The sequence below is a fragment of the Natator depressus genome, chromosome 12, assembly GCF_965152275.1.
Source record: "Natator depressus isolate rNatDep1 chromosome 12, rNatDep2.hap1, whole genome shotgun sequence".
In the NCBI taxonomy this organism is placed as follows: domain Eukaryota; kingdom Metazoa; phylum Chordata; order Testudines; family Cheloniidae; genus Natator; species Natator depressus.
This window is the reverse complement of record NC_134245.1, coordinates 37,140,936-37,166,710: the sequence shown is the minus strand read 5'-3', so window position 1 is coordinate 37,166,710 and position 25,775 is coordinate 37,140,936. Positions and strand designations below refer to the sequence as shown.

The 25,775-nt window shown below is 57.2% G+C and overlaps 1 protein-coding gene and 1 long non-coding RNA gene across 3 annotated transcripts in view; one reads left to right on the top strand and one right to left on the bottom strand.

The window, feature by feature from the left end:
- The window catches only part of GSE1 (Gse1 coiled-coil protein), a 349,700-nt gene that overhangs the window by 30,810 nt on the left and 293,115 nt on the right, over positions 1-25,775 (top strand). The gene's annotated exons all lie outside the window — the stretch shown is intronic.
- Positions 13,071-24,713, bottom strand: LOC141996748 (uncharacterized). The gene is made up of 3 exons (XR_012641592.1): positions 24,627-24,713; positions 17,078-17,276; positions 13,071-13,124 (listed from the first exon to the last, which is right to left on the bottom strand). It is a non-coding gene; the product is annotated as an uncharacterized LOC141996748 (long non-coding RNA).

Here is a 25,775-nt window from a genome sequence, read left to right as displayed (position 1 = left end):
GGGGTTACCAGTATCATAGTGGAGACAATATTGCCTGCCATTGGTGTGATATACTTTTCCTTTTCTTGGTTAAGTTGATAGCATTCCTCTTTTCTCCATTCCAGCATAAGTGTCCAAAAAAAGGAATGAATTAGCGCAGCCCTGGCAGTGACACCCACTAAAATTAAAATGACAAGGGGTAGCAATCCTCATGCTTCAGAAGGTGAATGGTTGAGGTCAGGAAGAAGATCCCATCCTAGCCCCGCTGTTGCATTCCCACTTGCATACAGTGCTTGCTTTATGCCCTGGCACCTCTGGGCTTGGCAGTTTGTAGCCCCAGCACCTCCAGGCTTGCTGCATCAGTTAAAAAATATTAGAATCATAGACTATCAGGGTTGGAAGGAAGCTCAGGAGGTCATCTAGTCCAACCCCCTGCTCAAAGCAGGACCGATCCCCAATTTTTGCCCCAGATCCCTAAATGGCCCCCTCAAGGATTGAAGTCACAACCCTGGGTTTAGCAGGCCAATGCTCAAACCACTGAGCTATCCCTCCCCCCATTGCTTGAGCCCCAGCACCTCTTTCATTACAACTTAAGCACTGATTGCATAATTGTGTACTGGGATTTTAAAAGCTTCATCTGAAGCATCCAGCATCTGCTGCGGACTGAGACGGGATCCAGGACTAGCTGGACTCGTGCTCCGATGTTACTGCTATAAAAGATGCACAATTCATCATCTTGACGCCAAGATGACTGTCTGGCTAACCTTTACTAGTATAACCATGCATGAGTCCAACTAACTCAGCTCCCTTAATGAGCCCTCCCTGTCTGTACAGTGCTTTGTCCTCATTATCCAGGCTGAGCAGCCATCAGCTTCCCTGTCCCAGCCTGCCCCCTTGCACTGCAGAGCCTGGATCTGAGAGGGCGTCAACCAGAGTAGAGGGTTCTCTCTGGGGGCCTCAAGTACCAGTCTCTCCCCACCACAAGCAAACAGCCCCCAAGCGAAGCTGTCTGATCCAAAGGGCTGTGCGTTTATTCCTCCCAGTCTGGGCAGCCTCTCAAGTGCTCTCTGTGGCGAGAGGCTTAGGGAGGTGGAAACTGGCTCCCTTTCCCAGTCTGGTTCTCCCAGCTCCTAACCAAGCTGCCTCCCGAAGTTAAAGAGCCCGCTGCAGCCAGCTCGGCAAGGGGCAAAGGAATGCCTTAGCAGGCGCCCTGCTGTCCCTCCTCGGAACAAGCCGTCCCACAGCCTTGCCCAATGTCCAAGGACAAGAGAGAATTTAATTTGAGTAGCAGCAGGTGGAAGGAGCTGTGTGGGATTCCGCTGGGCTGAGCTCTACACCGGGCCAGGGGACAAGTCCGGTGCCCAGCAGGGGGCATGAGTACTAATCCACTAGGGCTCCACAAGGGTAGGGGTTGGACTGTGGGATATTTTTTGTGCCTGGACACCCCTCTTATCTGGTCCAGCACAGCTGCAGGCAGAAGATTGTCCCCTCTGCTCCCGTTTTTCCTGTGGGATCCGAACTCGGCCAGGCGGTTCTGACGGAAGCATCGCTCTCCAGGGAGAATGGATTTGAGTGGTCTCTGTTCTGACTTGGCTGGCCCTTACTCGTGAGCTTTCCTTGCTGAATTGGGAGTTGCTGTTAGCTTGATGCTGGGGTTCTGCACCCAGCTCTGGGAGGGGAGTGGGGCCCAGCAGCAGGGAGAAAGGATGGCTCAAGGGTTAAACCCTAGCCTGGCAGTTGGGAGACCTGGCCTCAAACCCCTGCTCTGCCACAGGCTTCTGGTGTGATCTTGGGGAAGTCACTTAGCTTCTCTGGGCCTCAGTTCCTCATCTCTAAAATGGGGATTGTGGCACTGGATATACGACACAGGGGAATCCAGTCTTACAGGCACTCAGACAACAGGGATGCTATAAGTTCTTCAAAGCAGGGGACTGGGTGTTAGCGCTCTGTGGTCTTCCTGTTTAACTCCAGCACAGGAGTGCCTACACGCCTCCATCTGGTTGGGCCCATTGTGCTAGGCACTGTGCTGCCCTGCTGTGTGACCTCGGCAAGTCCCGAAGCTATACTTGCTGGAGTCCGGGTCTGTGCCCTCTAAGCTGGCATGCGCATGAGTTGCTACTCCTTGGGTCTGGAGTGCCCGGGAGGCTGCGCTGCTCCCATCCCGGTCTGGGACGCTGTTAGGATCTCCCTGAGGTGGGGAAGCTTGGAGTGTGGCTATGAACTGAGCACCCGACACTTGGCATAGGGGGCCCACTTGGTGGTTGTGGATTGGTCAGAAGCCATCTTGTGCACTAGGGCTGAAATATCCTAGATAACGAGCTGTGCGCCCTGCAGCGCTGTCTGCTTGTGACTGCCCCGCCTGTTGTAGATCAGAAGGTAAATGGGAATTACTCTCCTGAAATCAGGATCGACTTTCCAGCACAGTCTGCCTGTTCTTGGCAGTACTATCAGTACCCCCCAGCATCGCAGGGAGTCAGCCGGTGGCCCGTTGGAATGCTTCTGTGGGCCCATGGCTTCTTTGCGCTAGCTTCTTGGGGCTAGAGAGCTTCTGGGGTCAGCACCTTGGCATGACCCATGAGGAAACGCTGCTGCAAAAAATCTCTCCTAAGTGGTGAGGCAGATCCAACGTCACTAGGTCCTGTGGGAGTGAGGGGTGGGAGGGCTTGGATGCAAAGCCCTTGAGAGAGAGAGAGAGTGCCCAAGGTAAAGGACAGGTACCAGGGGGAGGGGGGTGGGAGTGCGTGATGTGTGGGGAATGGGGTGTCGGTGTGAGGGGATGGGTGGGGTGCCTGAAGGGGTGCCTGAGGAAAGGTAGGTGGGGGTGAAGAAGGTATGTTTGGGGACAGACAGTGTCTGAAGGGGACGCTCAAGGGAAGAGGGAGTAGTCTGGGGGGTGAGGGGGGGATGTTAGGGAGGCAGGGTGCCTGGGGCAGCGTTTGGGAGGAGAGCAGCTGGATGTCCGAGGGGCGCACTGCATGGTGCCCTCGTAGGAGCTTCAGATGCCGTTGGCAGTTGGTTTGACGGCGCCTTGGCTCCCGCTTGCCCTGCTGTTGTCTAGTCTCGGGGCTGGGACCGAGGGAGGTGACGGGGGTGGCTTTCTTCTGTAATCCGCTTCCCCTGGCCGCCTGGGCTCAGACGCAGCATCTGGCTTTGCAGTCAGCTTCCTGCTTTCTCTCCAGCTTTCCATCTGTATCGACTGAGGCCCAGGGAGGTCAAACGACTTGCTGGGGGTCATGCATGAGGCAGAGAGCAGGCCTGGCCTGTGCTGTAACCACAAAGCCAGACTCCTTCCCGGTTTCCCAGTGCCCGAGGGGAGCAGCCCCCCAGGCCGGTGTGGCTCTGCCTCCAGCCCTTTGCTGCAGGCCCCATGTTAATTCTGTCCTTTGCCCTTTCACCTGCTGGCTATCGGCCTCTGCAGGGCACCCCCGTAGGCTGCTCCCTCCGGCTCCCAGTCCCCTGACCGCAGGTGGCTGGGGACGGCAGCGTACACATGTGCAACAAGAGACACCTTGTTGGCTCCTAATCTGGACATAAGAAGCCAATTACAGGCTGGGATCTCCTTTCAGAGGCAGCAGATGGGGAAGGCCGGGCTAGCGAGCGCGAACCTGAGCCGTGGGGCCGAGTGGTAGCAGCAGAGGGGCTGACTCAGAAGGGCTCTGCCGTCTAATGTGTTTGCAAATCCTCACCAGCTGGGGAGATTAAAGCCAGCATCTGGCTTGCTTTATAATATTAAAACAAAGGGAGTTGCAGGCGCCATTATTGGGGCAGGGGAAGGAGGGGTCTGGTGGTCTGCTCACCGAGGTGTAACTGCTGGGAAAGTATGCAGCGATAACAGCGGAAACTACCCCTCCACCCTACTTCTTCCCGCGGAGCTTTTACCAGGCAGTAAAGCAATCCGAGCGCATGTTAGCCGCCGCTTTCCGCACAGCGCCACAGGGTTGTTGGGGTAAGCCCCTCGGGATGCAGAGGGGAGAGAGGGCTGGCTGGGGTGACAGCAGGGCTTGATAGTGGGAGGTCCAAGTTCAGATCCTGACTCCTTGGGCAGGGCAGCTCATACAGCCTCTCCCCATGTCTGCACAGGCGCTGAATGAAGGCATTGCTGATATTGATTTGAGGTGCCTTTCCGCTGACAGTCCAGATCGACTTTTTCCTTTGCGATGTTTAACACTCGCTGTGCACCTGGGACCTTGCCTTAGGGGTCCCTCTGTCCACACCTCTCCCCTGTCCCCTTCAGTGAGACGCAGCCTTTGGGGGGGCGTGAGCCCTGGGATGGCGATTCATGCGGGGTTCTGAGGGAGTTAAAGGGAAATATCTAATTTTTAAAGGGGAGGGAAGAGGTTGAAAAACACCAGGGAGAAGGCAGGAGGGAATTTTGTTACTATTCTTTTCATTTTTTTTTCCATCCCGTTCTGCTGCTCTTGAAGCTGCGAGGATGCAGGAAGCTGGAATACGGCGGGTGCCAAGTCGGAGCTGTACTGCAGCCAAGACCCTGCTTGTTTTCTCGTCTTGCTGGAGCCAGTGACTGACCTTATTAGCTTAGAGGGCAGCTGCCTTATTAGCGCACATCTGGCTGAGGGAAGGCCAAATAGTCCGTAGATTGTCTTCCTGCCCACTTCTAACCTTGCGATACCTCACAGAAATGCCGATGGGGGGCTTCACGCATCTGGTGAAAATTTTTGCTGGGGGTTTCTCTTCTTGCGATGTCTGCACAGTAGCTTTGCTGGCACCCTCGATTTCTTTCTCCTTGGCACTCCGGTGAGGGACTCCCAGTGGGGAGAGGGGTCTGGTGCTCAAATGGGGAAGGAGCAGGCAGGGGGGCTATTGGCCTGGGAAATGAAAATACAAGCCGTGCTCTAACATAACATAAAATGATCCCCTCAAGCAAGGCCTGGATTCGTCTGATTTTAGACAGATGGCTGTATTGCATAAGCTGGGCATGTCTCATTGGGTGCATCCCTCCACCCCCCATTACTCCAGCATCATGGCCATTTGCATTGTGCTGGAGAAGGGATGTTGCACTGCCCAGGGCTCATTGCTGTCCCTCTTGAGTCAGTCAGAGCTCTGGTCCCTTGCTAGCAGTCTCCTGAGAGGCCCAGTTGGTTTGAACTGCAGCAGTGCCCTTGGGTGACACGGACCGCCGCCCACTTGCAATCGGCACTGCATGGTGGGAGCTGTCGTTTCCATGGGCCGATCCCAGCCACGTTGTGGAACCTCACAGGCTAGGTGTTAGCCCCCACACTGCATCTGGGCCAGTCCTGCCAGGCCAGTGATGCTGCTTCGAGGGTCCTGCCCTAGGGTAGGATAGCGCCGCGAGCTGTGTAATCTGGACTTCTCAAGAGCAGCCTCTGAATTTGGAGATCTTCCACATGGGCGCCATTCCTGTGTGTTGAGACCCTAACTGGCCATCAGGGCGCCCTGATCAGTATCACGGCTGTGCTGAGAGGCTCCAATGAGGACCAGGCCTTATGATCTAATCTGAGAAGAGACCTGGCCAGCAAGTATGAGGACCGACATGGGGGAGGTGGGGACCGAGCAACAGGGGAAATAAGATCTCACACACCACCTGGCCCCATGCCTGAGCATCCCTGCTGTGGAACACTGGACACACGTGGGGTTTGTTTTTAAAGACCCGATTTGGACCTGGAGGTTTGCCACTAACAAACCACTCTACTTGGCTTGCGTCTCTCCAGTCAGACACACACCCAGGTTCCGGTGAAGGACAGAGGCGCTTCCGGCACTAAGCACTCCTATAATTAGAACGGCCCCTACAGGGCGTTCAAGCCATTGTGCTCCTCTTACCACTTGCACATCAGTCCAGACTCTGGCTCTGTGTCTGGGGTGCACCAGCCCTGCTAATGTGCATGCACTAAGTGTTACTGCCATGCCCTGTCCCTGCTCTTCCATGAATGGCCGCATAGGTTTGACTCGGCATCTGGGCTGGCCCCCAGCAGATAGATAAAGAAATAGAACTAGCTCACAAAGAGATCTTGGGGGTGGGTGGGGAATGGCTATATGGAAATGACTGCCATACTGCGTCAGTGAGGCCAGATCTCTGCCAGCGGGCAGCACACAGTGCCTCATGTGAAACGCTGCCGCAGGTGGTGATGGGATAACCTGCCCCCAGTGTTTTCCTCCTGACCCCTAATGCTCAGAGGCTGGTGTGTGCCCTGAAGCAGGAGAGTTGCTATTGCTGATATCTTTCTGCCTTGCATGGCATCCGCTGGCACAGAGCTGTGGGGTGAGTGAGTGCTGGGTGGCTGCCCGTCTCTCCTTGTTAGAGGCATGCCCTTTGTCCTTCTTGGCTTGTTTGGGAGTGCTGCAGCGCTTGGCTCCTCTCTTCTGTTTTTGAAATTCAAAACATTGACAGGGCGGCCCACTCATGCTCTCGCTGTGTCACGGAGTGAAGGGCTTGGCTGACTTTGCTGCTTGCTTTGGCTGCTTTTCCCTCTTGTTCAGGCTCTTTACTGCCCCTCCTCCCCCGGAATAAGCTTAAAAAGCGACAGTAAGCAGATTGTATTAAAAACGCCGGTGCGGGAGGTGTATGGGGGGATGGATCACTCCGGGAGCTGCTTGCAAGCTTGCTTTGTGCTGACTTGGATCCCACCCCTGCCTGAGCTGTTGGAGAACCTACAGCCATGTTTCATGTAGACAACAGCCTGACCTCACCTGGGAGGCTAGAATATGCATGGGTGTAGCTCTGTCAGTTGGCAGAGCTGCACCCACTTACACCAGCTGTGGGTCTGGCCCAGAGGTTTCATCTCGATCCAAACTCTCCCAAAGGTGAATTGGTTCAGGTCATCCACTGTGAAAGCCCAGCAGCTAGTGCTTGGAAGGGGAGCGACCGATCTGTGCAGTAGAGCAGGGGTTCTCAACCCTTTTCTTTCTGAGGCCCCCCTCAACCTGTTATAAAAACTCCAGGGGAGGGGGGAGACTTGGGGCTCTGGACGGGGGTGGGCCCATAGGCATACTTCTATTTTGGGGTGGCAGACGCGGGTGGGGCTTGGGGCGGCACCACACGGCAGCGTCCAGGAAGGCAGCGCCACCTCCACCCCCTGACTCACCTCAGCAGGCCACCCAGCCTATCTGGTGCAGGGATCGGGGGTAGCGAGGGGCTGTGTGCGGGCAGGGGGTAGCTTAGGGTGCAGGGATTGGGGGTAGCGAGGGGCTGTGTGCGGGCAGGGGGTAGCTCAGGGTGCAGGGATTGGGGGTAGTGAGGGGCTGTGTGTGGGCAGGGGTAGCTCAGGGTGCAGGGAGGGGGGTAGTGAGGGGCTGTGTGCCAGCAGGGGGGTAGCTCAGGGTGCGGGCAGGGGTAGCTAGGGGCTGTGTGCCGGCAGGGGGTAGCTCAGGGTGGAGGGAGGGGGGTAGCAAGGGGCTGTGTGCCAGCAAGGGGGTAGCTCAGGATGCAGGGATCAGGGGTAGCAAGGAGCTGTGTGCAGGCAGGGGGGTAGCTCAGGGTGCAGGGAGGGTGTAGCGAGGGGCTGTGTGCGAGCAGGGGGGTAGCTCAGGGTGCAGGGATCGGGGGTAGCTAGGGGCTGTGTGTGGGGAGGGGGGTAGCACAGGGTTCAGGGATCGGGGGTAGTGAGGGGCTGTGTGCGGGCAGGGGGGTAGCTCGGGGTGCAGGGATCGGGGGTAGCGAGGGGCTGTGTGCGAGCAGGGCGGTAGCGAGGGGTGCAGGGATCGGGGGTAGCGAGGGGCTGTGTGCGGGCAGGGGGGTAGCTCGGGGTGCAGGGATCGGGGGTAGTGAGGGGCTTTGTGCCAGGAGGGCTCCCCAGTGGCCACAGCTCCCCAAGGGCTCTGCTGGCCACAGAGCTGGGTCCCCCTGCCTTGGCAGCTCTTACCAGCTGCGTGAGCTGAGGAGCAGCTGCCGCAACCCTGGCCACCAGCAGCAGGCGAGGGAACGACGACTCAAGGCTGCCCGCTCCATGGTACCAGCCAGAGCAGCAGCCGCCTGCGCTGGCCAACTCTGGCTTCCCACCTGTGACCTGGCCAAGGGACGGTGCCTCGGGGTGGATAGAGGAGGAGGTAGGGGGCGTGTGTGTGTGCGGCTGCCCTGGGGATGGGGGGCAACTAGCGCTCGGGGCTTCAGCCCTGTGGCAGGGGGCACTGGGACTCCTGGCTTCAGCACCGGGGCTTCCGGCTTCAGCCCTGCAGCGGGGGAGGTGCCCAGGCTCAAGCTCGGGGTTCCAGCCATGGGGTCCCGCAGCCGCCCTGAAAGGGCTCAAGGCCGAGGCTGAGAACCACTGCAGTAAAGGACCATAGAGGTATGCCGTAGTAGTAGTACCCGGCCCCCTGAGCACCCCGGCTTTGACAGTGACTCTCCTCTGGCCCTGGGGCAAGTCACTGTCCCTGTGTGCCCCTCTTCAACTTTTTGTGCTTTTATTTTACACTTTCTACCAAGTCTACTCCCCCTCCAGTCCCCTGTTAGCCGCGACACCCAGCGAGGGTGAGCCTTGGCTCGAATGTGCCCCGCAGGAATGCTGTTGTGTGAGGGCTGTGCTTGGGGCTCATGAAACTGGGCAGCTGACTGCCAGGGCCTGAGTCACATTGGGCTCTGCCCGGAGCAGCGCTGCCCATGCACGTCCATCCTGGCCTGCAGCAGCACCCCCTGCCGGTGCCGCGATGGCATCCCCTTCGGCTTTGCCATGCGCTTCTGGTCCATTCCCCACGTCTCTGGAGCAGCCAGCATGGGTGTCAGGCAGAGCTTGGGATCCCCGGCGGTGGGGCAGGCCCCCACTCTGTTAGCTGGGCTGTGACCGCAGGCTTGTGGCTATAAAAGGCTAGTGCCCAGTGAGTGCTCGTGAGTCCCCGGCTCATACACTGTTATCGTGCTGGAGTAGGGCTCCTTGCAGCCTGTCCCCCGCAAGGCCGGGCATTTCTCCAGCACTTTAAACGCTGCCTCCTCTAACCTTTCACCAGCACATCTGCATATCCCAGTGCTGCCCCCTTTACTACCCTAGTGCCCCCGCTGCGGGTAATGCCAGGGCTGCTACACACACACGGGGAAGAATTTTGGCTACTGGCCCGGTGTGGGCACCCCTGGTGGGTGCTGAAGGCTTTCTGCCCTGGGCTGGCTCTGCCCATACTACACCCAGTCACTAGCCTCAGATTACTCTGGGAAAGCCCTTGAGCTGGTTGCCAGATTGTGCTGGGTACATCTGGCCAGCACAGCTGCTTTGGGCTCTGAGCTGGAGAAATGCTGCACAAGCTCCCTCCCAGGGCCGTTCCCAGGAGGGGTTAGGAAGGATGGGTTAGGGGGCTAGAACTTAAGACCTGGGTTCAATTCATGGCTCAGAGTCCCTGTGAGAACTTGAGCAAGTGACAATCTACCCAGGGCCTCCGGATCCCCGTATGGGAGGTATTTTCCCCCAGCAGGGGATGTCGATAAAATCAATCCAGCACAATCCTGCTTTGAGAGCCATCTGCCTACCTGGACAGAGGGAACAGCTAGGCCCAGAGTTCGTGGGATGGGGAGAGAGGGGCGAGCCCTGTAACTGGGATAAGGAGCTCGGGTCTGATCCCAGCCTTGGGGGCTGCAGTTGTAGGAATGCTGAGCTGTGGGAGAGGAACCAGCGGGGTGGCTGAGCAGAGCCAGGAGGGTTCAAACAGCCCCGGCATGCTAGCTAGTGGAAGTGGGTCAGTGACCCCTTCCCTGAGCCTCCCTTTTGGGCCTGATCTTTCTGGATCCCACTGTCTAATTGCCCTAAAGATCCCCCTCCCCCCTCTCCCCCCGAATCCTGCCCGTAAGCAGCTCCACCGAAGGCCCCTGACCTTGAAGATCTGTTTATTAAGGTCACAGGAGCAGTAATTTGTTCCTGTGCTAGTGCTTTGCAACTTCACAGCAGCAAGGAGCCTATTGCTGAGAGTGCCAATTAGCCTGCTCTCCCGCCACGCATTTCACCCCTTCCTGGTCGGGCCGTACCACCTCTGGGTTGGAGCTGCGAGGATGCTGCCTAGCCTTGCCAGTGAGATGGCATTGAAACAGGGGTGGGGAACCGGTTTTCTATCAGGGGCCACTGACCCACAGAAAAAATCAGTCACAGGCTACACTCAGCCCCACGGGGGTGTGCGGAGGCTTGGCGCTTCCCCTTGCAGCAGGATGAGCCGGCGCTCATGGTTCCAGCCCTGCGGGGTGGGGCGGAGGAGGCTCGGGGCTTCCCCTAAGCTCCAGGGTGGGGCCAGAAATAAGGGGTTCAGGATACGAGAGGGGGCTCCAGGCTGGGGCTGTAGGTTGGAGTGCAGGAGGGGGTGAGGGCTCCAGCTGGGGGTGCAGGCTCTGGTGTGAGGCTGGGGATGAGGGGTTTGGGGTGCAGGAGGGGGCTCAGGCCTGGGGCAGGGGGTTGGGGTGCAGGAGGAGGTTTGGGGCCCATGGGAGCTGTGGAGACGGTGCTGGGGGTAGGGGGCAGCACATGGAGCTTCCCTGATCACCCCTGCTCCGAGAGGCTGCAGGGATATGCCAGGAGCTGCTCGAAGCCGACCGGACTTCTGGCAGCCCGCACCAAGGCTTGGGGCTTCCAGCCTGCGACTGGAGACTTGCTGCAGGCCGGATGAAATGAAGCAGCGGGCTGGATCTGGTCCACAGGCCGTAGGTTCCCCACTCCTGCCTTAAAACCATCCCCACTGACCTATGTGCCTTGCTGCAGCGCGCTCAGGGTTAATGACCTTTTTGTCTCTGTTGTAATTAACCCTTTACAAGCATCCATGAACCAACCTATAGTCCCTGCCAACTGTCTGGGGTTACTCCCATCTGACAGGTGGGGACTGAGACAGCGGTTGGCCCAAAGTTCTGGAGAGGATCCCCAGGGGTGAGAGCTGGGATTAGAATATGGGAATTCCTAGCCCCAAATCACACAGCTGTGCGACCATTATTTATCTGCATTGCCAGAGCATCTAGGTTCCCCAGTCACGGTGCCGGGTGCTGTATAAACACAGAACAAAGCTATCCGCCGGCCTGCAGGTGTGCGGGGATCCTGCTGGAGAGAGATGCTGCGTTAGTGTGTAGAGAGTCTGGCTGTGTGTGTTCCCTCGTCTACTCAGAAATGGCATGTCTCGCGTGGGGCGAGCATGAGCTGTGGGGGTGCTGCTCGCCAGGGTCGCCTGCCTGTCGGGGAGCGGCTGGGGTTTTGGGTGCTTTGCTCCAAAGTGATACAAGGTTGACATGAAAACAGGCTCCGAGACAGAGAAATGGAACGGTTCAAAACGGGGGGGGGGGGCAGATGTTGCCCCACCAAAGGGTGTAAGAAAGTGGCACCTTGCCAGGAGCTGGACAGGGCTGAGCCAAAGTTGCATAATATGGGCTAGGTTGCAGCCACCTTTGAGTTCCACACAGTGAGGCTGCCCAAGATGACTCTGGCTCAAGAGACTACTGATCCCAGCATGCAGTTCTCCAGAGGCCAAGCTGCCCCAATGGAAATGGAGCATGTTGCATGCTGGAGCCTGTAGTCTCCACTTTGCCAAGGGGGCATGGTATATACTAGGGCTTGCAGTCATCAGTGGACTGAGCAGGGGGGCAGCAGTGGGCCATGATTGGCACTTGGCTGCCCTCTGAGGGGGGCCCCCGTCCTGTCTCCTTGGGCTGCACTAATTGATATTTAGCATGTTCTATGAAAAGGGAAACCCCTACAGTGTGGCTCCTTTGGAGAGGTGGGGGGAAGGCGGGGGCTTTGCTCTCCATCCCCCATTCTGGGCACTCTGCCTGGCCTTTGTTGTGGCTGAGCATGGCTGGGGCGCGCCGTGGGAGGCAGCTGGGAAGCGCTGGAATGCTGGTAATCTCTCTCCAAGGAGCTGTCAGCAAGAGCATTCCCACTGGCTCCGGTTTCAACCAAATTCCACTCTCCCCACCCCGCGTGCTCCCCTTCAACCCCCAAATGGCCTCCCCCAGCCGGCCAGTTGGCCGAGCCTAATTGTTTAAAGTCGCTGAAATGATTTATCTCGGAGATTGCTAGTGTCGCAGGTCAGGGAAACAACACACGAGGCCCCTCCGCCCCTTTCGCTCAGGCAGGCGGCAGCTTCCTGCTTAGCATGCTGGGAATCAGGGGGCCACATGGGCTAGGAGGGGAATCCTAGGGTGTAGCTAGCCCACTGGGGCCAGAGGAACTCAAGATGGTAGGAGCAAATGCAAGCTGCATGCTCAGCAGGGCCCTTCTAGCAGAAGGGAAGCCAGCAGGCTGCTCTCTGCAGTGCGTGCTCTCATCACATTTTCTCCTCTGTGCTGATTTTGGGGGCTGGCTCCAGCTCCCTCCCAGAGTTTGGTCCTCAGTCACACTCCAGCAGCCCTCCCTCTTCCCCCCCCTCTCGCCCCCGCCAGGCCTGTATCTGATAATAGAGGGTTCTTCAATCTAGCAGACAATAGCCAATGGCTGGAAGTTGAATCTAGATAAATTCAGACTGGAAAGAAGGTACAGATTGGTGAGGGTGAGGAACCATTGGAATGGCTCACCTTGGGGTGGGGTGGGTTCTCCCGAACGGCAGTCCAGATTGGATGTTTCTAAATGAGATGCTCTAGTTCCAAATGCTGGGAAGACCTGTGGCCTGCGTCCGGCAGAAACGCAGAGGAGATGGTCAGTGGCCCCATCTGGTTTTATCATCTTGAATACGTTCAATACAAACGAAAATGAATTACATCAAACAAACCCACCCACCCATGACTTCACAGGAAAGAACCCCAGCGAGACGGAGCGTGACCCTCACCCACACCAGCAAAGTATCACCCTTGTGTCACATCCCATGCCCCTACCCGGGCCCATCTTGCCTAGTCAGACTGAAGCTTTTCAGGGCAGGGGGGAGGCGAGCACAAGGAATAACCTAGGGGTGTGGAGTGATTCAGGGAATAGATTGGTGGTGGGAAGGGGTCTCTTGTACTTTCTGGGCAGGTGATGATGACCCTAAGTGCCCACGACATGGGAGATGAAGGATGCGCCATAGATGCACTGAAACGTGCTCGCCATGAAAACCTTTGGGAAGCAGTGGCCGGTGCGGCACACAGCACTCCCTCGCTGCCTGGATTTGAGAGCAGGAAGCCCATTGAACCAGGCTCTGTTTTCTCCCCACTGCAGTGCAAGGTATCTACTGAGCTAAGAGGTGTGGGCCCTACCTCCCAGTCCTTCATCCAGAGGTGAGACCGGCCAGCACCTTCTCACTTATGCTCCCTGGGGGATATAATGAGAGAGTGCCAAAGTTTGAGGTGATGTTCAGACATCCCCCTCCCCCCCCCCCCCCACGCAAACTTCCTCAACTAGAATACCCCAAAGAGCCACAATGAGCCCCCTGGGGAAGGGCTGTTCCCCCCCCCGCCCCACCATGCTGACCCCACTCTCCCAGCCCTATGGCTCCTGGGGGCTGCGCATGGGTTCCTCGCCTCTAGTTTATCTGGCTTGCCCCAGCCTTTCATCCTGCATTTCTCCCTTGCTCTCTGTTCGGCAGGTATTTGCTTAAGCAGCACTGCAGCTGCTGTGCCTGTGGGAGAGCCCCCCACCGCCAGCCCCAGCCCCCAGCAAAGCAGGCCTGCGGGAGCAGCAGCTGCTGGGAGTGCAGGAGACACGTTGAATTCATTAGTGGGGCTGTGACACCGTGACACGAGGGGTGGGAAGGGGAGCTGCCAGCAGTGCCCCCACCCCGTCCCCTGACAGCCCAGAACAGACACAGAGCTTTGGTTTTTATTGAGCAATAAGTCACCGAGGGAGCCTCTGTCTTCCCCGGGTTTGGATTCCTAGGGAATCTCTCCCTCAGGGCTGGGCGTAGGAGCCGAGTGAAAGGGACAGTGGATCATGGTGCTGAAGCAGGAGGGCTGCCATAGGGACTAGGCAGTAGCAGTAGCCTCCTAGGGGTCTCCACAATTGGTGAATTAACCCCTCTGCAGCTGGCTAACCAGTGTATGCCACTGTGAGCTGTAGCTCACAAAAGCTTATGCTCAAATAAATTGGTTAGTCTCTAAGGTGCCACAAGTCCTCCTGTTCTTTTTGTCTGAGCACTGAGGCCAGATCCTTCGCTGGTGGCAATTGGTGTAGCTCCGTTGACTTGCGCAGCTGTGTGGATTGACACCTCCTGAGAATCTGGTCTCATCCACCCAGCATTCCAGGGGTCAGCGTGACTTACAAAGAAACGCCTGTGACCCAGGAACCTCGTAATGCCAATGGGTAAGAGGCGCACAGGGACTACAGGGGTCTCCTGGGTCTGGTATGTCCAGTACAGCTCACCCAAGAGTATCAAGTGAGGTCTCTAATACAAGCTGGTGTCACATCTGGCACCACTATCATCGCAAACCGTGTGTACGGATGTTGTGTGAGGAGTTACGTACACTGAAAATAATGTTCTTAAAGCCTGTGGCTAGGGACTGGTCACCAGCAAAGGTGAAAAACAGGTTTTCTGTCTGACAAGGCACCCTTATCTGACTGGTCACATGTAAATTAAGCGTTGTGAACCATACAATGGGTGTCAGCGTCTCAACTGATTGTTAAGGAAGGATTGTGAAACTTTTCTCTTTGAAGTTAACAGGGAAAAGTAAACAGTGGAGGGACAAGGGGAAGGAAACCCTATCTTGAGGTGGAGGAAGTGAAGTGAGCTGTAGCTCATGAAAGCTTATGCTCAAATAAATTGGTTAGTCTCTAAGGTGCCACAAGTACTCCTTTTCCTTTTGCGAATACAGACTAACACGGCTGTTACTCTGAAACCTATCTTGAGGTGCACATCAGAGATTTGCTTTAGTATATTTGGGGGACAAAGAAGACACTCTGTCCTCCTAGGAAGTAACTGGACAGCATGTTTGCTTCACGAGGGAGGGTCCCAAGCTGCCTTGGTTGAAAAGGCTGGAGAGGACTTTGGATGAGAAGCTCCTGTAGACAGCAAGTTAACTTGTTAAGTTTAGGGTCTTGAAAGCATGTTGTGATTTGTCTTGTGTGTAACCATTTGTTTCCAATATCCTTACTCACTATCTTTTGAATCTCTCTTTTTGGCTATAGACTTATTCTTGTTTTCACTATAAATCTATCTCTGTGCTGTGGTGTCCAGCAAAGTGCTGGCCCTGAGTTGAATCTCACAAGCTGATGTGTACCGTTTGTTTGGAAAGATCAGGCCTGGTCATTCTGGGACTGTCCAGTGGATAAGGGGCTGGGTGCTACAGGGAACATAGGGAGGACTCAGGGTTTGGTGTGTGCCTAGTGCTAATCTGTGCAGACCCTGCTCCCGCCGTAGAGGCCTGGAGGGCGGGACTCGTGCTGCCAGGGGCTGGTGGTTTCAGGGAGCTGACCCACAGCAGGCACAGACAAAAGGGGGTGGGGAGGTGCCTTGCAACTCTAGGTAGCTGCTGGGGAGCATCACAGCTCCCACGTGGGGGTGGGGTGGTGGGTGTGATTTTGCAGGGGCACTGGCCGCCCTCCCCCCTTAATGGAAACGCAGATCCACCCTCCCAGGGTGTCTGCCCCCAGGTGAGAACAGGACCTGGCAGTGCTGGGTGCAAGGAGAGGTGCCAGGGCACAGAGGGCAGGATCTGAAGGTGAGGTTGGAGTGGCCACCGTAATCCCCAAGACTGAGCCGGCCCAGACCCACCTTCTAGATGCCACTGGTCCTGGCGGAGACACCCAGCCCAGAGAAGGGGCAGAACCATGGAGTGCGGGATTGGACAGGGCACCATCACCTGGCCGGGGGCATCAGCGCATAGGGCCTCGGCCACCATGGAACTGCTGGGCTGCCCCCTCCCAGGCTAGAGCCGGCTGCCACCCCCCACCTAGTCTCCAGAGCCTCCTTCGCTCCCTCTCCTCTCCTGTCACTTCTCCCCCGCCCCATTCACAGGGAGAACCCCTGGCGCGTTACGCCCTGTTCTGAGCACAAAGGACGACACGGGTTGAAACTGCCGCAGGCAGAGCATCGAGGGAAGGTGTACGACTGACCCCGCCTGCCTCCTGTGGGACAGCTGCCCACATCTGGACAACCTGATTCCTTGCGGGCATCACAGCACGCATGAGTCTTAGTAGGGATCTGAACGGGGGGGCAGTTGATTGGTGCCTTGCACCGTGAGCTCTCAAACCAGTGCAGAGCTGGTAAGAAAAGCTCCTTTTAGGAGTGTGTCACATGCACTTTGAATTGGGCCAGCACGGGTGGTGGGGAATTGGACCATCAGGGCAGGCGGCATTGCTGGAATGGGGAGGGCGGTGGACTTTGGGGGCGAGGGTGACCCAATAAAAGCAAAGCAGAAAAACAGGGGCAGAGCGATAGAAGGTCTTGCTGGTGAGGATGAGTAGCTTGAACTTGAAATAGATGCTAATTGCTATGTGGCTAATTACAGAGAGGAGCAAATCACTCCAGCGCTTCAGAAAGTGTCTGAGCGAGAATAACAAGGATAATTAGCAATCAAACAGGAAGCTGCCACCTCACTGATCTGATGCCACCGGCTGAAGCTCAGGGGCTATGGCTCAGCCTTGTGTATTTGAATCCAAGAGCATCAGGGCCTGGGGCTCCATGGCCTTGCACCCTGCGCAGACTGGGCATCAACCCCTCCCAAGCCTCCCCCGGCAGAGATCTTCTGCACCCACTTACGCAGGGGTAAAATGCCAACCCGGTGTATCCAGCCCCAGCGTCCTTACCCTGGCCCTGAATCTCCCCCGGGGAGGCACTGTCAGCTTTCACCGAGTGACACCAGCAGCACCCGTAACTATGGAGATGGCAATCCTGCTTCGCTCTTACATGGCTGCTCTCATGTAAGGGCTTTGCAGCACCTGACAAACGCTAATTGGCTCTCAAACCCAGCCTGCTCGCTCGGGAGGCCTTATGGAGGCCTCGGGAGGCTTCCTAAATGAGGAACTCCAGGCACGGGGAGGCAAGTAAAAGCTGCTAGAACCCAGGAGTCCCAGTTCCCTGCTCTAGCCTCTAATCCATTCTCGGTGCCAAAACGCTGCCTGGTAGGAGCTGGCAGCGACCAGCCACCAAGCCGTGTTCGTTGCCATGTGAAGGCTGAACTTGTTGTGTGATCTGTGCCATTCCCTTTGCTAGGAGCAGCAAGTGACACCCATACTGTGACACGGATCTGATGGCTCGCAGGGGAGCAAAGCCCTTTGGAAAACCTTGCCCCATCTGTGCATGTTGAGCCCTTCGGAAAAGTCCGTCTTACCTGGGCGGTTTCCCCCAGCTGCTCTGCCTGTCGTGGGGCCTGCATCGTCGCTCTCCACGGCTTGGGTTTTGGACGGTGTGAAACACAAATGGAGGTGGTGTGTTGGCTGCAGCCCTGTGGGCAGAAGTCACTGGAGTGTGCCCCTCCGGGGAGGAGAGTGGGCTCCACAGCCTGGTCGTCCTTGGCCTCTCCGCTGAGGCTGAGGGGGAACAAGTGTCAACTTGGGATGGGTGGAATGGAGGGGTGAGGGGGCAAGAACTGGCCAACCCACCACCCTGTAACATCTGTGTGGTCAGAGCCATTCTGGTCTGGATTTGAACCGGTGAGTTGGAGGTGGAAAAAACACTCCGCAGTGGCCATGTACTGAGCTGTCCCATGCCCCTGCAGACCCCCCAGGCTTTCCCTTAATTCTTGACTGTCTGCCTGGGACATTAGTTCACGACTAATGTCACCACCTGCCCAGCCTCACAGATTGTGTCTATCCAAAGCTACAGTGTCTGGGGTGAGAGGCACTTTCCTTCTCTCCCCCTGCATAGTGCCGCGCTCTGATTTCTCTGGGTCAGAGCCTCTCTAGGGTGCTTGGAATTCTTTGCAAGCCCATGCAGTACCTGGTACCTGACACTAGAGAGCGGCAGAACCCTGCTGTGTCATTGTCCTTGGGAATACAAACCGCATCCAAGATTCTTCCCCCGCTGCCCCAGCTTCCTGACACTATGGATGTGGTCTCAGAGGGGTGGGGGCGGTGGAAGCATCTGTTGATCTTGCCATAGGGAGGGTGGAGGTTCTTTCCTGTACGTTCCCAGGGCCAAGACCCTGGGCTTTGACAGCCCCCAAGCGACGGTATGAGCAGCTGCTTGGTCAGTGATTTCTATTGCCACCCTGCCTACCTGCTCCTAGTGCTTCACCCACTGTAGGAGCCTGGAAGAGACGAAATACTGCAGCTTGCAGGTTTGAAAGCCAAGACTTCTCTTTCTCTCTTGGCCGGCAACTGGGCTTCCCTTCACTGCCTGCGGAACCTGGCTGTCTTCTGGGAGAGATGAGGATGGTGATAAGGAAGGAGGGCTAAAGGCTGCATGCCAAGGGTCCCAGCTCCAAATTAGATTCACCTTTAATGCCGAAATAATCGGCTTAGAAAGATCCCCTGCATTGTGCCAGCTAACCTGGGCCTGCCAGGGCTGCACATGGCATCTGTGGACTTTAAGAGGTGGGGGCAGGAGTTCTTTCTAAAACAAGCGAGGCTCTGGCAGGGTGGAAAACAGAGTGCACACAATGGCCCAGATATTGCAGCTGAGGGCTGCAGCAGCTCAGGGTGTGTGCACACACGTGTACAAACTGGCCTTTGCATTCTCCCTTCCTAGCCAGCTGTTTGCCAGTCTGATCCCCTGGCCTGCCTGAGAGCTGCTTTAAGTTACCCTAGCTGCCAATACAATATGGGGCTGAATGGGCATAGGGCATGCCTCCTTTGATTTGGCCACGCTGCTGTACTTGTGTATGGCCTGCTTTGAAGCTGTCTGTTTTCCTTGGTAGGCTGTGTGCATGAGGACTTGTGAGGAAAGGGAGCTGCCCTTTCCACCCAGTGTCCTCTGCAGCTCTAGAGGTGGTTGCCTGCTGATGGACAGCAGTTAGGATTTGCTGTGTTAAGAATTCCCCTGTGGGCTTTGGGAGAATCAGATGAGGAGAGGCCAAAGAACTGCCTTTGCCAGCTCCCCTCCCGCTGCCCATCACTACACCACTCTGTCCCTGGGATGGAGAGCCCAAGGCCTGCCCTCAGCGTGGCTGGGGTGGGCTGCAACCTATCGCTCCCAGCCGCTCTCTAGACTCTGCTCCACCCCGACTGGGCAGCTCTGTATGCTTCTGAGACGTCTGTCAAGATCCCATTCCTGCCCCACTCCCAGTAGAGACACCAGTTCCTTCTCCTGCCTTCCTCTGCAAAGTCGCTGGGTCCCAGTGCGTCCTGGGCACTAACCCCTTGTGTCCAGTTTGTTTGTGCGTGGCACTGCCCCTGCGCTCCCTTGGGACGTGCTGAGAACCCTGGGATGGATTTCCCCTTGGCTTTTCCAATCCATTCCAAGTCCTGATCTGGCAAATGGGAGAGGATCTAAGCAACCGTCTCTGAGGTCTTCTGCCCCCTCCGCTTTGATCCAGCCAGTCTGATATTCTAGAGTGGGGGATGCAGCTGGGGTTTGGGGTGGGGGAAGACAGGACTGGGGATACAGCCCCAAGCCTGTAACTTTTATTTATTTATTTATTTATTTTTTTGAGCAGCTGTTCCCTAATAAGCTGTTAATGATGATACAGTAAGTGGAAGCTGGAGTCCTGTGGGAGCTGCCATGATTTGTGTAATTGGTCTCGGAGGAGACAAAAGTATCTACTATTTACATGCCAGCATTAGTCCCCGGGGAGCGCTGTCTTGGCTGGAACGGCATGGGGAGAGGCAGCTCCACGCCTCAACCTGTCCGCTCGAGGCTGATGGATTGGAAGATCTGTAATGGATGGAAATGGCAGTGCGCCGGGCTGGGGAGGAGCGGGGCCTGGCCTTCCTGCTGCTGGTGGCGGGGCCGGGGGTGGGGAGGTTGTCAGGGGTCTTGCAGCTCTGAGCTAGAACGCTCTTCGAATGGCTTTCCATGCCCTTAGTGCTTGTACAGGTGTTACCCCCCAGAGCAAAGGGCTATGTGTGCCCCCATGTCCTTGCACTGCCCAGACCATGTACCCCCTTCCCCTCACAGGCTGACTTCAATCTCATGGCCTCTGAAACTGCCAGCAAAGGGGAGGAGGAGTTGCTACCTCTTGTGACAGCAGTTCTGTGATGTGGCTGCCTGCCCCCAGGGAACTGGCCCTGGCTCCCCCAAGCTCCTTTCTTGCAGGGGTCCCTGGCTGCCGGGTGGAGCTTTGATGTTCTAGTCGCCCAGTGCCATGGCTTCTGAGCGGCCGGTGCAAATGCACCGTGCCAGGGCCTGAGGCTAAGCTGCACCCAGTGGAAATGCAGGCCCCTCCTCGGCTGCCCCAACCCATCACCGCCAGGGCCCACAGAACAGGGAGCGGTCGGGGTGACTGAAGCACCCACAGCACGAGAGGCTCTGTACTGAAGCACCCACCAGCACTGTGAGCGCTCTGTACTAATGCACAGTGGCATCAGTGATGCATGCCCACCCCGTGCCCATCTGTACCCCCTGTAATTCATGCAGGGGTTGGCATCAGAGGAGCCAAGCTCTGCCACCTCCCAGAGGTGCCCAGCAGCACTAAACAATGGCAGGCTGACAAACCATGACAATCCCTGGCCGGGGTGAGCTTCCCTCGTGCCAGGGTGTGCCAGCATGCTCCTGGAGCTCTGGAAGGGCACTGCACTTGGCTGCCGGATTGCTGCCAGCTCTGCTGCCTGTGGGAGAGGACACAGGACAGGACTCAGCTTGAATGGGGGGGCTGACCAGGGGCGCTTTGTGCCAGCTGCATTAGCCAGGGCCGTTACAAGGCAGGCGGGGCGGGAGAAGGGAACAGTCTGTCAGGCTGGCCAGCCCGTTCATCCTGCTGCCCTGGCCAGGGCAGGGTCATCCCTCGGGGTGGATTTTCTAAGGCTTTGTCCAGGCTCCATATGGACAGAGATTAGAGACCTGTTCATAGGGGAGATTAGAGAGGCAGGATGGGGAGGAGGCGGATAGAACAAGGAGCAGTGCACAGTTCCTCCCCAGGGGGGCAGGCTGGGATGGGGCAGGTGTGTGCAGTAGCCCTGCACAGGCTGTTTCCTCCCCTCACCCCACAGAGGGGATATTGGCAGCAGCTACCTGTGAGGAGGGTTCCTTTGTCTGCGGCCCTCCCTTGGAGCACAGTCCGGTTACCCACCAGGCTGCTGGTGCGGGTGGGAGCCTGGATCCAGCCGCTGGTGAGGGGGCGATTGGAGAGGAGTTTCTCTCTCTCTCTCTCTCTCTCTCTGACCAGGTAGGGCTTGGGGCTGGCTCGACAGCTGTAGCTTCTCCAGGGTGGTTCCCTGCAGTGCACAGGGTAGGGACACCCGGTTAGCCTCCTGGGGCCTCATCTTTCCTGCAAAGGCCCCCGAGGGCAGCTTCCTTCATGCTGCTGGGATCCAAGGCCCCATGCACTGGGGAAGCGGAGGGGTGGAATTGTCGATATCTGTTGATAACCCTTTGCCTGTCTTGGGATCTCCAAGGACTTCCCAGATCAACCCTTGATGGAATGGTAGCAGGCATCCCCAGGCTGCTGCTGGGGGAAACTGAGTCAGGGAGGTCTGGTGGCTTGTCTGGGGTGAGGGAGAGGCCTGGTGTTTCCAGGCTTTGGCCCACCCCATCTGTGCCCGCATTGCATTAAGGTGTTGTGTGGTCTGCGGCCTAGCGCTCCTGCCCTGCCGCCATCTGCTCCTGGGCGAGCGAGTAGCAACTGTGGTCCTGCTGGGGACCGCTTATAGCAGGGATTGATTCTGCCTTGATGGGCAGGGTGACCATGCAGAGCTCTTCCATTTCCTGCTTGTGGCCCCAGAGCTGGGGCAGGACCAAGGGCCTGGGAGGTGTAAAATGGGCAGTGTTACGCATGGGGCAGGGGCTGTGTATGAAACCAAGCTGCACAATGGGATGCCTGCTACGGGCCTGGGGTTCAGTGAGCGGTGTGGCCTCTCTAGCCAACCATCACGGGGTGCCACGCTGCATGGGAGTGAGCGATTTATGTCTGGCGAGCAGCCTGTGGGGCTGGAATTGCCCCCTCCCCATTTTACAGATGGGGAAACTGAAGCACAGGGAGGGGAAGTGACTCAACTTGCCCAAGATGACCCAGCAAACCAGTGGCAGGGGTGGGACTAGAACCCAGGTCTCCTGTGAGACCAGTGCACTACCCACTAGGCCACGCTATCTCCCTGGTTAGCCACCTTAGTGCCACAGTGGGTAGGCGTTTGCAGAGCTGAGGCTGCTTGGGGTGGCAGGGTCTGAGCGTGGGTGGGAGGTGAGCTTGGAGCATTGCCTTCCGATCTTGGCAGTGAGATGTGTAGACTCTGGAGACATTGGGCTGAAGGCAGGAGTGGGTGCATCACACGAGGAGCAGGAGGCTCCATCTAAATCTGCCCCTAGGCCCGCGACCAACAAGCTGGGGAATGGATCAGTACCAGTAATGCGGACAATCCATGGCCCATTTCCAGCTCCTACAATCCCTGGGGCTCGAGGTGCTCAACCTCACAACCCCATCTGTATTATTGCTGGGTGGATGGGAAAAGTGAGGCAGTGGGTGGGGCTGTGACTTGCATTATGTCAGGGGTTTTCAACCTTTTTCTTCCTGAGGCCCCCCACATGCAATAAAAATTCCTTGGCCCACCTGTGCCACAGCTGTCTTCATGCATATCCTGTAGCCTGAAAGCCAAGGCTGGCTTTAGGAGATACCAAGCAGGGCAAGTGCCCCGGGACCCACGCGACAGGTGGCTCCCCGAAGCTTTGTTGCTCAGGCTCGGGCTTCGGCTTTCTGCCCTGGGCCCCAGCAAGTCCAACACTGACCCTGCTCTCTCGTTTATTTGGGCAGACCCCCTGAAACCTGCTCACAGCCCCGCGGGGGGCCACGGATCTGGGGTTGAGAACTACTACTTCATGTCACACAGGGAGTCGGCTCTTGGGGCGGTTTGTCCTTTCACCACTAGGCAGTGCTTCCTATTCCAGTAGGAGTTAACAAAGCCATCGCCCGGGTAACGGAGGGTGGGGATCCCGTCCCCAGCACAGCTACCCCCTGAAAGTTGAATGCTGGTAGCATCCATGATCCCTGCTCCCAGCTGGGCATCTGGCATTGGGGTCCTAAACTCTGGAGCGGGCGGTGGCTGTCTGCTCACTGCAGACCTGGCTGCGGGCCACAGGGAACAAATTCCGACCCCTGCCTGCGTCCTCGGCACCTTGGGCTCCAGGTGGAGATCCTGCCCCGTTCCTCTGCAGCCTCTCTGCCCTCCTCCCGGAGCTTATGCCTGGCAGGAGGGCGATGCTAAGAAACGGGGCCTGGCTCCAGTAAGCTGCAGAAACTTGAAGAGTGACTGTGGGCTCTGTCTCAAAGCAGATGGGAAGGGAGCAGGGGTGGGGGGTGGTTGGGCAGCAGCCCGTGTTGCAGGAGGAAGCAGATCACCCAGTTCAAAGGCAGAACCACACTGAGGGGATTAAGGTGGAGTCTTCGTGGTCAGGGCCCTTGGTCAGAAGGAGCCCTGAGGGCTCAGCCATAGAAAGCAGATTGGCAGGTGGCAGCACAGGGCACAACTAGTGGCCGGCTGGGCTGGGCTGGGTGAGAGGAAAGTCTGGGACTCTGGCATGGGAGGAAGGCAGCAAGCAGGGCGGTTGCCAGGAAAGAGTCGTGGTTTCTGATGCGAAAGGGAGGGGCTGTTGCTGTCTGGGTCACCTGTGGGTGGCACTGAGACCAGCTGGGGGTGCCCAGGCCCATCAGGAAGGACGGTGCAAAGCTAGGTGCCTTTCAGATCCCAGGACATCCCAGCAGCAGGGTGGGAGCATCCAGCCACTCTGCGGGGCGGCGAGAAGCATGTGTGTGTGCGTCTCTGCTCCTCGTTTCAGTCTCTAAGAGCTGCACTTTGTGGCATGTTTCCATGAAGGCCAGGAGGGCATGGTCCAAAAGACTGAAGTTACAGAAGCAATGGGGGGAAAACACATGCACACGCTTAGACTAATAGGACTCTGATCTTAGAGATCCCATATCAGAGGCAAGCGATGCATTCCTGGCCCCATGCACTTCATATGCCTCTTGCTGATTAAAGCTGCAAGGAGGGTAAAGTGCCACTCTTACTTTTTCCTACTTATTTCCCTTTTCATACTTTCTCAGCCAGAAGGGGGCCTGTTCCTGCACCCCTTCCCCCCCTCCCCTCCTCTCCCCCTCTGGTCTCTGAGCTCAGCGGCAATTGGGCACTAGGAATGCTGACTGGGCCCCAGATGAAGTAAAGTCATCCTCACTCCCCTTGCATGGCCAGGTGCATTCTCCATGCTTGTGAGGCAGACACGCCATGGGGACCTGCTTGGTTCCCCTGGGATTAGCTGTAAGTTGGGGGTCTTCAAAAGAGCCCAGCAGAGTCTGATGCCCAGCTGTCTTCCAATTTCACTGGCATGCAGGCTCCTAATTCCCTTGTTAAATTCCTGGCACTGTCTCTACTGGTGTCGAGTTTTTTATTTGAAACAAAACCAAAAAAAAACCAACTTTTTTTTTTTACTGGATCTATAACTTGGGCCCCTTCCAAGGTGTGTGTGTGTGTGTTTGTCTCTTTAGCACCATCATTTGCCCACGCTCGTACATTCACAGCACTCCTGCAAACTGCACATCAGCTGGCTGAGCTCTGTAGGAAGCCCAAAACAACCCTGAACTTGGCAGCTGCAAAGCCAAGGAGTAAAACACCTCATAAATGTAGCAGCCAGGGCCGGGCTCCGGCTCGGAGCTGCTCCAGAGACAGGTTTTGAATCTGTTCCCTTGTTGCACCCACTTTAAAGGCATCACTCCGGGGCCAGGCACTCCCCAAGGGACGCCGGTGTTATCAGAGCGGTATTGACTATGCCCTGGCCTTCCATCTGCATGGTACACTCACCGTCTGTCAGGAGCAGCCTGGTACAGAGGGGCCAGAGCAGGGTCCCCCTCAGGGAATGTACAGCAGTTAACTTTCCTCATTGTGTCCTGTGTGGGGCTGGGTGTTTCTCTTCCCATGGTCGGGTGGTGCCTGTAGCCTGGAAAGGCGTCTGTCTGAGACTCAGTCTGGCTCCTGGGCCCTGAGGTTGCTGATTAACTCCATGCTGCATTATGCATAATCTGAGCAGGGCACAGTGGTCCGGTGCCTCAGGTCTCCAGCCATCAGCACCACCTGTTGACAGATCAGGGCCCAGGCCTGGCACCACCAGGGCCTAGCTACACTGGGGAGGGCCCAAGTGGATAGAGACAATGGCCCGGCCAGGGGACTGCCGTCAAGAGCACCAGGGCCTTGCAGCGGGAACCCCAGAAAGGGAGAGCAGTGGGAGGAGGGAGGAGTTCAGGCAGGACTGGGGCACTGGGGCTGTGGGGTGGAAGAGGCCCAGGCTGCAACGGCAGATGTGCTGAGTGACCGAGGTGCGGGTAATTCAAGGAAGGGCCGAGGGGACTGATGGGGCAGGAGGAGGGCAGGGGATGTTTCAGGGAGGAGCTGGAGGGGTGGCACAGTTGCCACCTCTCACTGGCGTTGCACGTACCCCTCAGATGTGCCAGATTTACCCCAGTGTCCAAGCTTGCTGGGGGGCTGTACCGTGCTGGGGGCTGCGGGATCAAGGGGATTGTGTTTGAAAATGGGCACACCTAGAGAGAGGGCACAAGCTAGCCATCTGGGCACGGGCCCTGGAGCCAGGAAGTGCCTGGGTTCTAATCCTGGTTTGGCTACCCACTCACCGTGAAGCAAGCCTCTGGTAGATGGCTTAAACTCCCTCCCCATGTCACGGCCTGAATGTTTCTCTCTCTCTCTGTGTCTCAGGGAAATGCTGATTTGGAGAGGTGTCTCTCTGAAGGCCTGCGAAATGCATCTGCCCCACCAAGCGCTCTCACAGCCAGCGGGCTGAAATCAGAGCGCCACAGAGCCCGCGGAAAGGCCGTTGCTGTGAGCAGCGCTGGGTGGGCCCTACGCCGGGCAGAGGCGCTGGCTAGCTGGCTGGGCGCGCTCTCCCAGGCGCTGTACGGTTCTCAATTCAGCAGCGTCTCTGACTGCTCCAGCAAACCT